This window comes from Arvicanthis niloticus, chromosome 18 (genome assembly GCF_011762505.2).
Source record: "Arvicanthis niloticus isolate mArvNil1 chromosome 18, mArvNil1.pat.X, whole genome shotgun sequence".
Classification (NCBI taxonomy): Eukaryota; Metazoa; Chordata; class Mammalia; order Rodentia; family Muridae; genus Arvicanthis; species Arvicanthis niloticus.
This window is the reverse complement of record NC_047675.1, coordinates 48,751,899-48,764,930: the sequence shown is the minus strand read 5'-3', so window position 1 is coordinate 48,764,930 and position 13,032 is coordinate 48,751,899. Positions and strand designations below refer to the sequence as shown.

At 42.8% G+C, this 13,032-nt stretch overlaps 1 protein-coding gene across 4 annotated transcripts in view; it reads left to right on the top strand.

Annotated features, from left to right (window-relative positions):
* The window catches only part of Ankrd11 (ankyrin repeat domain containing 11), a 145,798-nt gene that overhangs the window by 52,491 nt on the left and 80,275 nt on the right, over positions 1-13,032 (top strand). For 3 of the 4 annotated variants that reach the window (XM_076916007.1, XM_034522440.2, XM_076916005.1), the window contains exon 2: positions 8,277-8,340. The exons of the other annotated variant lie outside the window; for it this stretch is intronic. The gene's annotated coding sequence lies outside the window, so the exon portion shown is untranslated. The remainder of the gene's footprint in view (positions 1-8,276; positions 8,341-13,032) is intronic. 4 annotated transcript variants of the gene reach the window in all.

The following is a 13,032-nucleotide window of genomic DNA, read 5'->3' as shown; positions in this document are numbered from 1 at the left end:
GGCTCTTTGTCAAGGCATATGGCAGCTGTGGGGACGAGCTGTGCTTCTACTCTCAATTTCATACTGCTCCCTTAGGAACGTGTTTGTTTGTTTGTTTGTTTGTTTGTTTGTTTGTTTGTTTGAGATGAGCTCTCACATGGCAGTTCTAGCTTGCCTAGAACTCACTGTATAGGCCAGGATGGCCCCAACTCAGAGATGCACCTTCCTCTGCTTCTCAAGTGCTGACACTGGCATGGGCACTTGGTAGGAAGGCTCCGACTTGAGAGTTTGGTCTTGCTTGAGTTGGGACTAGTGATCAGTGTGAATTTCTGTTTTGAAGTAATTTGTTTTAAATGCTTTTTAAGTATCAGTAAGGAGGAAAAAGTATTTTCTAAGCTGTCATGGTTAGAGAGATTGCTGTGCTGTGGAGATGGTGAATGTTGGTGCTAGATCACATAATGAAGGAGGAAGGGAGGCTGCAGAAGTCGCAGCTGCTCTTAGGAGCTATTGAGATGTGGTTTGGAGGAGCTCCTACTTTCCTCGTTCTTCATTTCTTAGTTAATTTTGAGTGTAAGTTATATTCATCCCAGTTGAACGTTTCATACTTCAAAGAATATAAATTGAATGGACCAAAAGGGCAAAGTGTTGGGATAGAGATGGTAATTTCCATGGTGATGTTTATGTGATTGCTTGTTAATGTGTCAGCTGACTATGCTTTTTGTAGTCCTTTGATACTTGCATTTCCTTGTTCTGACTTGTATGTGTGTTCACTTGACCGGTTATATTGCCTAGTTCATATCTCTGGTGGTGATGTAAGGTAAAAATATAAAATTTACACATGTCCTTTTAGAGATTTAAAAAAAATATTGAAAGCCTGGCGGTGGTGGCGCACGCCTTTAATCCCAGCACTTGGGAGGCAGAGGCAGGCGGATTTCTGAGTTTGAGGCCAGCCTGGTCTACAGAGTGAGTTCCAGGCTAGCTAGGACACAGAGAAAACAAAACAACAACAACAACAAAAAAAAAAAAAAAAAAAAAAAGAAAGGAAGATCTTTCGGAAGTAAGTCAAAACTTTTGAAAGATTAATAGTTGGCCAGGTGAGCAGAGTAGAGGACAGCCCTGTTTTTCATTCTGTTCTTTAGATAAGGTCTTTCTGTGTAGTCTGGCTGCCCTGGAGCTGGCTGTGCAGGCCAGGCTGGCTTCAAACTCAAGAGATCCACTGTGATTAAAGGCTACTCACTATGCCCAACCTTGTGATACCTTTAAAAGTTATTTGTACAAAATAATGGGTTTCATTGTAACGTTTTCACAAGTGTGTACAAGCGTGCTTAGATAATGTTTACTTTGTTCCTTCACCCTCTGTCTCTTCTTTTCCTTCCTTAGGTTGAGTCTCAGGGTCTTGTTTATAATGCAGGTTGGTGTCACACTCTAGATCTTCCTGCCCAGTCTCCCAAGTAGTGTGCCGCCATGGCATTGCTCGTGTGTGTGTGTGTGTGTGTGTGTGTGTGTGTGTGTGTGTATTCCACCAGAATGTACTTTTCACATTGTGGTCGTACAATTTGGAAACGAAAATATCTTCCTTGTTATTTTAGTGACTTGTTTTATAGGCTAGATGGATGTATAGTGTAGATGAGAGGGGCATGTCAGATGTGGTAGATTCATTTCTAAGCAGTATGGAGAATAAATTGGATTGGGTGTGTGATTGAAGGCAGAGAACTGCATTATGATAATGCAGATGAGTAAATATTGATTTTACTGAGAGTTAGAAATTAGGATAGTTACAGAAGTTGGAAGTTTTTTTTTTTTCCCCTTTCCCCTTGGAATAGAAATTGACAGGATTTACAATCTCACTTTTGGCAGTAAGAAGAAATAGCTGCTGGGGTCTGGCTTGTAGGATTGCATAGACAGGGGCTTCTACAGCAGGTCAGGAAGTTCAGGAAAAATAACAGGTTGGATAGAGTAGTCTGCCCTCTGTGTGAGCTGAGTGAGACCGTGGATTGACAGTGTCTCCAGTTGTTGGATAGGTACTGGACAGGACATGGCTTTTCTGGAGGGAGTTGAGAGTTGGAGTGACACGGCATGGTTAAAGCCAGCCACATTAGGCTGATGAGATAGCAGGCAAGTTGAGGAAGATCATGTAGGAAACGAGATGAAGCACACATACCAAAGGAAGCTAGCTGGGAGAAATTTAAGAGGAGCCTGGAATATGGGATGCTCTCAGATGTCATGGAGGCTGTGTGTCTGACTAGTTTAGATATGTGTTTCAAAGCTAAGCTTTGAGTTTTAGGCAGGTTACTCAGACACTCAGAACTTTTACAAGGAGGAGGAAGAAGATACTGTTACTCTGAAGGAAGGGTCCCGGTTAAGATGTAGTGTGGTGGACATGGCACAAGCTGCATGAGGACCTGCCACTCAGCAGCTCTCTGTCAAGCTTTCCTGCTATCTGAGTGTTCCACACTCTGGGTGTGTCAGTGAACAAGTCCATTTGTACCAAGCATAATGAATGTAGACATGCAGTATGTGCATAGCACATGCACAAGAGCACCTTGCCTTCATCCATTGCTTTTATCTAACGTTTGCTACAAGCTATAAACAAGCTTCTCTAAAGATCTAGGTCTGTCTACCTAGGTTTATTGAGGTGCTTTCTCTGTGTAGCTCTGGCTGTATTGGAACTCTGTAGACCAGGCTGGCCTTGAACTCAGATATCCATCTGCCTCTACCTAGTGCTGGGATTATGGCAGGTGCTTCTGCCTGCCTGCCTGCCTGCCCGTAGGGTAGAAGCTAACATGCTTCTCTGGTAAGGGTAAGTCACAGGCAGCTATGAGCTGCCTGGTGTGGGTGCTAGGATCTGAACTCAGGTCCTTTGCAAGAGTAATATGTGCTCTTAGCCCTGAGCCATCTCTCTAGCTCCCAAAGGATCTTTTTTAAAAGGGAAAAGGTAGTTTTGTCAGATAAAGGAGATGCTTAAAATTTTAAAGTTGTTTTAGGAATAACCATGGTTTTATAGATTAGAACTCCTATTTTCTCCTAATAATAAAAAGTGTACTTAATAAATTATGGGATCATATGAATCTCAGATATACCAACTGTTTCCTTCCTTCTCTGCTCTCAAGAAAGTTTTTAAAAGGGGCCGGAGAGATGGTTCAGCGGTTCAGAGCACTGACTCCTCTTTGAGAGGTCCTGAATTCAATTCCCAGCAACCACATGGTGGCTCACAACCATCTGTAAAGGGATCCAATGCCCTCTTCTGGTGTGCCTGAAGACAGCTACAGTGTACTCATATAAAATAAATACAAAATAAAAATAAAAAAGTTTTAAGAAACTTTTATAGTTCTGTAAGTGTAAAATGTTTGAGAGAAAATAGAATTCAGTATGTTTAGTTTTGAACTTGACATTTGGGATTTCAACAGGTATCTTGCTGAATCAGAAGACTGCCTGTGATAGTGTTGTTTTTCTAATGACAGCAGATATTTGATAACTTTTGTAGTTGTCTCTGGGTTCTGTGCTGTCTCTGGTGTGTGCATTTCTCTTTCAGTTCTTCAGTTTTTAATTTTTTCTCCAAAATAAAGTTTCTAGCTAGGTAGTCCACTTAAGTTCTGGCTTTTGTTTGATTATATACTCACTCATTTATATCAGAATATTTTAAGTGTGTGTGTGTGTGTGAGTGGAGGGAGGGAGGGAGGGAGGGAGGGAGAGAGAGAGAGAGAGAGAGAGAGAGAGAGAGAGAGAGAGCGGGGTGAATGCTTATGGAAGGAGTTGCATTCCTCCGAGGTAGTTGTAAATCACTTTATATTGGTCCAAGTGGTGTGTAGCTTGAGTCCTTTGCAAGAGTAGTCAGTATATGTACGCTCTTGATCGTGAGCCATCTTTTAGTCCCCTTGTTCAAGTTTTAAGTGGTGCCTCACTGATAGTAGGTTTTCTTTTACTGTGGGAGCTCCCTGTGTCGCTGGCTACATTGCTTCTGTTGACGTCTGCCACTGTACATCTTAATCTGTCTTTCTGGGGCATCCAAGAGAGGGAATGTGGGGAATTTGCAAGGAGTCCTGTGGCTGAGGCTTAGAAAGTCTTTGTATGGAGCTCTGCATGATTCTGTTTCTTGTCTGACAGAAGAGGCTATGCCTAGTGTCTGCTACTTCTCTTACCTGAATTGTTCATTTTATATAAATGGTAAAACATGGAGCTGTGAAAAGTTGAGGGTAAATGAGCAGACATCCTGTGGGAGCCTCACACCGACACACGGGGTAACTCCTCACACTGACGCAGGACAACTCCTCACGCTGACACACTGAACAACTGCTCACATGAAGGAGACTTGTATTTGGGCTCACAGTTCTGGTATTCCAAGATCATAGCATCAGCCTCTGACTGTCGGAGGGCCCATGCTGCTGGAGCGTGGCAGGAAGAGGAAGTGTACAGATTGGTGTGGAGGGGAGAAAAGGAATAGAAGAAGACCTAACGCTCTGGACTCAGGATTCGTTGGATCCATTTCTGAGGGCTGCGCCTTAATGGCTCACGCACCTCTTGCCAGGCTCCTTCCCCAGGATTGCTGTGTGAGTGAACTGAACGTCAGCAGGAGTTTTGGTGGGAAGGAACCAAGGCAGAACTCTGTTAGGTACACTGCTGTGGAACTCTGTGGAACTCTGTTAGGTACACTGCTGTGGAACTCTGTGGAACTGTTAGGTACACTGCTGTGGAACTCTGTGGAACTCTGTTAGGTACACTGCTGTGGAACTCTGTGGAACTGTTAGGTACACTGCTGTGGAATTCTGTGGACCTGTTAGGTACACTGCCGTGGAATTCTGTGGAACTGTTAGGTACACTGCCGTGGAACTCTGTGGAACTGTTAGGTACACTGCCGTGGAACTCTGTGGAACTGTTAGGTACACTGCCGTGGAACTCTGTGGAACTGTTAGGTACACTGCCGTGGAACTCTGTGGAACTGTTAGGTACACTGCCGTGGAACTCTGTGGAACTGTTAGGTACACTGCCGTGGAACTCTGTGGAACTGTTAGGTACACTGCCGTGGAACTCTGTGGAACTGTTAGGTACACTGCCGTGGAACTCTGTGGAACTGTTAGGTACACTGCTGTGGAACTCTGTGGAACTGTTAGGTACACTGCTGTGGAACTCTGTGGAACTGTTAGGTACACTGCTGTGGAACTCTGTGGAACTGTTAGGTACACTGCTGTGGAACTCTGTGGAACTGTTAGGTACACTGCTGTGGAACTCTGTGGAACTGTTAGGTACACTGCTGTGGAATTCTGTGGATTTGAGAAGAGCTTATGATATGACAATCACTTTTCCTCCTCTAGTCCTTCTGAAAAGTTTGTTTTCTGTCTTTATTGTTAGAATGTGTGAATGAAGTGTCTGAAAAGGAGGAGAGATTTTCTGTTCTACATCCTTCCAGCCTGGAGAGGGAGAGGCACTTCTGGAAGGGGTTTGTTGTTGTGGATCTTCTGATTGAAACTTTGTGCAGATTCAGACCTTGTAGATGTTCAGGTTGTCCTCTGCAGCTTGCATAACCTCACCAAGGCTCCTCCCTGTGGGATGTGTGCGATGGTTGGGCTGCACTGAGTCACTCTCTTAAGCTTGAGTTTTTGTTTTCAGGTACTTACCAGTCTCTGACCTGCAGTTTTCATATTATGTGTGTATCTGTCCACGTTAAAAACATCTGTGATCAGAACTATGGTTTGGCAAGGATGGGAAGGTTGTAGTGGGAGGAGCAGAGTTTACAGATAGATGAGGATTTGCATCTTCTCCTGCTCAGGGAACAGGAATTGTATTGAAACACTTAATTTTGCCTTTTTTTTTTTCCTTTCCGTGAAAGAAACATTGAATTAAAAGGTATGTAAGGAGCTCTCTTCTTTTAGCTTTTTTATTACTCTCTTTAATTCTAAATCACAGGAATAGTAACATAGCACCTCATCCTGAAACCAGCAGCCGTAACTATGTATTTCCTCCTAGGAGGGTGGGAAGGGGAGAGACTAGCCTGAGACTGTCCTGCTTCTCTAGGAGCAGGCCACGGCCAGTCCTAGGCATGAGCAGCACAGGTCGCTGTGGTTCTAGCACTGTCAGGAGGGAAGGAAACTCACTCGCTGTTTTAGGAGCTTTTCCGGTGCCTGTACCAGTAGTTGTGTTCTTATGGCCACATAGGATTCCATTAGGCCAGGTTTACCAGTTGGGTTAACCCTTCACAAAAAAGAGAAACATCTCGACTTTAGGGGAATAAAGCTGCTGGGAATGTTTATTGGATGGACTCTATAAATTTTCCTTCTCCCCCTTCTTTTGAGTTGCTGGCACATGCTATACAGGCACTCTGCCATTTGAGCTATAATCCCAGAACACCCTCCCCTCATTCCTTTTCAGGGTCTCTTTTGTAACCTAGGATGCCCCAAACTTGCCATACGACATCAGCCTCCTGATTAAAGGCGCATATGTAGCACACATCCAGCTCTTTAAAAAAAAAAAACATAGATCTGTATGTCAGGATTTGTTGGCATTTGTAGCATCTTCTCCACATTGTCAGACTCATGGGTGGACATTCCTCTCTGTTGCTCTAGTAGGATCTTGGTGAAGTTGTGTACAGAAGGACAAAGTACCCTTACCTGCCCAGGCACGAACAGACAATCTTTCTGTCAGGAATGTCAGGCATTGCACACTGAACTTGGAGGCACCTTGCCTTGTTGGTGTCAGCTGTTTTTCTCAGGATGTATGGATTTCTGAGCTAGAATTCACAACTGCTATAAGCTGATAGTAAAAAAGATAATAGGAAAAATACAGGAAGTAAAAGATGTGGCTTGGTTTTTTTTTCTAATTAAAAAAAAAAATTAGCCCGTAGAGAGTTGTGAGATCTTCCACCCTGTCCTTGTCCCTGACCCCAATTTTTCTTGCAGGATCTCATGTAGCCCAGGCTGGCTTTAAACTCACTGTGTTTCTGAGGGTCTCATGTAGCCCAGGTTGGCTTTAGACTCACTGTGTTTCTGAGGTTTTCCTTGAACGCTTCACCTTCCTGCTTCCTTCATGCCAAGCTTTTCCTATCCTAGAATATTTCATCAGTGTTTTCTCCTCCCAAATATTTTAAGAATTCTTGATTAAATTGTTTTCTAAAAATAATGGAATCTGTTAAAGATATCCTTTCAGTAGAATGAAAGTCTTTAGGGTCTGTAAGACCTGTATCCTGTTCTAGATTGGTCTTGGTGCCTCGTGTGATCTTAGACTGCAAACAGTTTACCCCAGTGCCCATGTTGGGCCTGTTTTCCTCAGATGACAGGCAGTTTACATAGTTCTTCAGTATGTGGTATTGGTTGGTCACAACTTTGGTTGTCAGAGTTGTTAGGAGTTCTAGAAACGACCTGGGGATGAGGCTGGGCATGTGGCTCATTGTCTGTCTCCAAGCTCTGGCCCAATGTCAGTCAGTGTTTGATAGTCACTGTCAAACCAAGTTTAAGAGACACGAAGTTGAAGACATCCCTGAATTTATTTCAGAATCCTAGCAGTAAGCTGTTCTTGTTTGCTGAGTTACTATCATAGACATTTGACTTATGGTCTGAATTGGTTCCTCACTGCCTTTATAGGACAACTGGGAAATTTTATTATATACTTGACACTTTGATTAAAGCAGGGCATGTGCTGGCTGGAAGCTGGTTTACTCAGATGAGTTTTTTTCTTCTTACACTTAAAGCTTTTTTTATGTGTATAGGTGTTTTGCCTCCGTTTATGTATGTGTACCACATGCCCTGTGCCTTCAGTCTCCATATGAGGTGGTCATCTTTGGAACTGAAGTTGAGATGATTTGTAAGCCACCATGTGGTTGGTAGGAATTGAACCTGTGTCTTCTGTAAGAGCAGCAAGTAATCTGGTTCAACTTATTCCTACTTGTTTTTAATAGCCTTAAGGCTTTATTAGTAGTCTATAGAGAGATTTAAGGGCAGACCAAGAAAGCTCACTTTATCTTTGCAGCATGCACATGGAATATCTTGGTACAGCAAAACCAAGCTAGGAATTGGTGTGTTTTGTTTTTGTTTTTTAATTTAATTTAATTTTATTTTAAAAGCTATGTTGGAGAGCAAAAGTTGAAGATTGTGCTTGAGGACACTGCTTGTTCTCAGAGCCTGTCCTGTCCTGTCCTGTCCTGTCCTGTCCTCTCCTGTCCTGGCCTGGCCTGGCCTGGCCTGGCCCTCTAAGGTTGCCCTGACTCTTCCTGCTCATGTGTTTGGAGCTGGATCTCACCTTATTTTCAGATACTGAAAGGTGCTAAGAGATGAGCAGTGACTTAATCTGTCCTTCCTTTCTCCTTTCAGAGCACACTGCCCTGCTGGAGTTCACACCCAGTCCTGAGCAACACTGACTTTTGCCATGGAATCTGTGAGTACTGCTTCTTGCATTTGCTCTTGAGCCTGATGGAGTTTTGCTCAGGGCAGTGACTGCTGTCCGGGATTTTTTTCAGAGAGGATGGTGTGGAGTGACTACCATGAAATCTTCTGGGGTTCATAAGTAGCATCTCTTGTGTCCTTGTGAGGGAGATTTTGTTGAAGAAATAGTAGGTTGATGGTCTTGTTTCTTCTATCTCTAAATAGTTTGGAGACCCAGCAGTTGCTGTGTTTGTTTAGAACTATGTGCACATTGTATCAACTGTCATCATGAAGAGTAGTCGGATATGGGCAGGACAGATCTGGGGCTTATAACCTGACATCCGGTGGGTGCTGCTGATTTGGGCGCTGCTCTCGGGGGAGAGCTGTAGATTTCACGACTTGAGGCCAGAGTGTGTGGTCAGTTGGGAGGAATGGGATCTTTGGCTGATATGTCCCAAACCTCCTGAGAGTGACTGGCATGTTCTGAGAATAGGGACATCTGTCTTCATGAAGGCCCATCTACCCTTGGGTCTTAACCAGTGTTGCTGGCATATTGTCTCTTCTTTTCTAATGGAAGATTTGATAACTGGCAAGAAAAATTCTTGGCAAGTTTTAAGATGTTCATGTCTTGCCCAGCTCTTAATGTTTTCAAGTAAGTATCCCCTAAATGTCATCTTTCTGATATTTAACAGGCCTCATACCTCCTTAATACATTTTCTTATGATTTTTTTTTTTTTTTAAATCTTGATCATCATTTAAATGCATCTGACTGGTCTTTCCCTTGAATTGCTTGAAGGAAAGGAAACTATACGGTTTGGAGAAGTGGCTCATGGTTAAAAGCACTTGCCTTTTTAGAGGACCTGGGTTCAGGTTTCAAAACTCACAGGATGACATACAGCCACCTATAACTCCAGCTCCAAGGGATCCAGCATGTTGGTTTCTTTGCATGTCAGGTTCACATGCAATGCTCCTGTATACACATGGACTACATATACACATTTTCAATAAAGAAAAAGAAGGTAGAGGGACTGGGGACCATTAGAGGGAGGAGGCTATACAGATGTAAAGGGAATAAATAATTAATAGAAGGAAAAGAGCTGGATATTGTGGCATATCCTTTTAATTTCAGCACTGAGACGCAGAGGCTGGCAGATACCTGAGTTTGAGGCCAGCCTGATGTCCAAGGAGAGTTCCAGCATAGCCGGAGTGAGAGAGACCCTGCCTTGAAAAGAGTGGGAAGGGTTAGTAAGAAGTTAAAAAGAAAGGAAACCGGCTATAGGCCTTAAGCTATTGCAAAGTATTAGTAGTAGGTAGAAGCTGTCCTGGCAGTGGGAGTGGTCCTGTGTGCCTCCCCCCACGCCAGTGGAAGGAATGGTTTTAGGTTTGAAGGTAGATCCAGCTTGTCTCTGCAGCAGGCCACTGTTCAAAATGAACACAAGGAAAAAGTGAGTGGTAACTGGGAAAGCCAGCCACACACACCTGGAACTGGAACAGTAGTATTCATGGACCTTAATGAGTAACAAGGAGAAGCAAACTGTTGTTTATTTTTTTGGAAAAATTGATTGTTAGTATTTTATGATTCTAGAGATGTATTTCTAAATATTCTAAAGATGTATTTGTAAATTGTATTAGGATTATATGTGGAGAGACTGTAGGGATGGCCTACTTGGTCTGGTCTCTGGTAGAGTTAATTGGAAGAAAAAATTACTGCTATATGAATGTTTTGCTTACTGTCTGTTGTGCTCCACTTGTTTGCTGCTGGGCTCTCAAGGAGGTCAGAAAAATATTAGATCCCCTGGAACTAGAGTTAAGCACAGTGAAGAGCTGCCATGTAGGTGTTGGTGTAGGTGTTTCTGCAAGAAAAGGTGCTCTTGACTGCCATTTCTTCATCCCTGAAGGTTTTATAGCTCGTCAGATACATATACATATATATACATATATATATATATATATATATATATATATATATATATATATATATATTTTGGTTTTTCGAGACAGGGTTTCTCTGTGTAGCCCTGGCTGTCCTGGAACTCACTCTGTAGACCAGGCTGGCCCCAAACTCAGAAATCTGCCTGCGACTGCTTTCCAAGTGCTGGGATTAAAGGCATGTACCACCACTGCCCGGCATAATTTAATTTTTAATTTAACATGTATATTCAAAATAGAAAATAAGAAACAGGAAGATCAGAAGTTGGAGACCAACTTATTGAGGCTTTGTCTAGATAAATAAATAAAATAGAAAATATGAGGCTAGGAACATTGTGCTGTGATTAAAGGACGACTGCTTTGCATGTGTGACTTCTAGAACCACCTCCAGCCTGCAGGGGCTGATGACTCGCTGTGCTGCCCAGGCTGTCTCTGAACTTCTAGGCTCCCACTTGAGGCTTCTGCGTGCCAGGACTAGAAGCACACATCATTGTACTCAGCAAAATTGTTTCATTTTTCTGTAATATTGATATAAGTCATGTGAAAAAGTGTAGCATGCTTTCTGTCTTGGTACCCTTGAAAGTACAGTTTCCAAGCAAGCCACATGTACTTGATAATTAATGCACACTCTTCTGTCCTCATGAACAGCAAAGATAGATAGGTACTTTGTTTGCCTGACACAATGTACTAATGTCTTTGGAGGTACCTGCTTAGAGTAGCATGGCTGGAGGAAGGGAACCAAGAACGTTGGTTGTCCCAGGGATCCTACTTTTTTGTTGTTGTTGTTGTTTTGTTTTGTTTTTGTTTTTGTTTTTTTTTTTTTTTGTTTTGTTTTGTTTTGTTTTGTTTTGTTTTTTGTTTTGGTTTTTTCAAGACAGGGTTTCTCTGTGTATCCCTGGCTGTCCTGGAACCCACTCTGTAGACCAGGCTGGCCTCGAACTCAGAAATCCGCCTGCCTCTGCCTCCCAAGTGCTGGGATTAAAGGCGTGCGCCACCACCGCCCAGCCATTTTTTTTAAGATTTATTTATTTTATGTATATTAGTCTCTAACTGCATGCAAACTTGTGTACCAGAAGAGGGCATCAGATCCCATCACAGATGGTTGTGAGCCATCATGTGGTTGCTGGGAATCAAACTCAGGACCTCTGAGTGCTCTTAACCTCTGAGCCCCAACCCCCAAACCCTACATCTTAGCTAGGATGACCAGGGGTGCATCAAGACACATTAGAGGCAGCAAAGCACAGTGAGTTGATTACACAGTATGCACAGCGGGTCTGTGAAGATAGATCAGTAGGTAAGAGCGTTGGCTACTACTCTTCTAGAGGACCTGGCTTTAGTTCTCAGCACTCAGATGGCATCTCACAGTTACTAATTTTTAATAGTTTTAGGGCATCTGATACCTTCTCTGGTCTCCAAGTACACTGCACAAAAGTGGTTCACAGACATGCAAACAAAACACCCATGCACATAAAATAACTTTTTCAAAAAGAGCAGGCACATTTAATTATAGCAGTGTTAACTTACATAGGATTGTTGTTTACTTGCTTTTTTGTTTTGACATAGTTTTCTTTCTGTAGCCTGTGTTGGCCTTGAATTTAGGACTATCACCTGTCTCAGCCTCAGTAGTGCTAGAATTATAGGCATGCTGTTAATCTTGCCTGGCTTCTTTACCCAGTAACTTGTCAGTTTGACTGTTTGTTAAACAGGTTAAGTAAAGGAGTTAGTTTCCTAGCTGTTTATGTGGCTTAGGATGGGGACTGTAGGCAGTATGCTGGGGAAAGCAGTTCAGTGTTTTGGGGCTTTCTGAATGTCGTTCCTGTTCAATGTTCATAGAAGCTTGGTAGTGCTGTGTCACCTCTTAAGTGTTGTGTCTTAAGTGTTAGATAGGATTTCTTCTTAGCCTCTGTATTGATTACTTTTATGTTGCTGTGGTAAAACACCATAATTATGTAATTTATGGAATAGTTTATTTTGGCTTTCAGTTTCAGAGAGACAAGAATCTATCCTTTGTTGAGGAGTCATGCCAGACATGGTGCCAAAGCAGGAACCTAAGAGATTAAATCTTGAACTGCATTGGAACTAGAAGCAGGATGAAGCTTTGAACTCTCAAACTTGTCCCCAGTAATGCAGTTCCTCCAAGAAGCACCTACATAGTATCACTAACTGGGGATCAAGATTGCAAAGGCCTGAGCTTTTGTGGAACATTTTTCATTTTCATTCAAACTATTAGAGACTCTCCTAGTCTGTATTACTTTAAGTACTTCTTTCTTTCCTTCAGGAAGGCACACATGTCTGCTGTGATTGAGCTGCTGGTATGGGGTGTATCTGTTCTGGAAATGGTTACACATGTTTATGCATGTTTTGCCTGCATATATGTGTATGTACCATATGTGTGCTTGATGCCTGTAGAAGCTAGAAGATGGAATTGGATCTCCTGAAGTTGGAGTTACAGATGGTTGTGAGCCACCATATGGGCGCTGGGAATCGAGCCCAGATCCTCTGGAAAAGTAGTATGCTCTTAATTTGTGAGTCCTCTCTCTAGCCCCTATTTTTTAGATTATTTTTTCCCTTTTGTGGGTTATGTTTGTGTCAAGACAGGGTTTTTCTGTTTAGCCCCCACTGTTCTGGAACTTTGTAGACCAGGCTGCCCTTGAACTCACAGATATCTGCCTGCCTCTGCCTCCCAATAGTTTTCTAGATTTTAAATGCTTTAACTAAAGGCGTTACTTTTTGTATTTGAATTGCCTAGAGGGCTGGGCAGTGGTGGCTCACACCT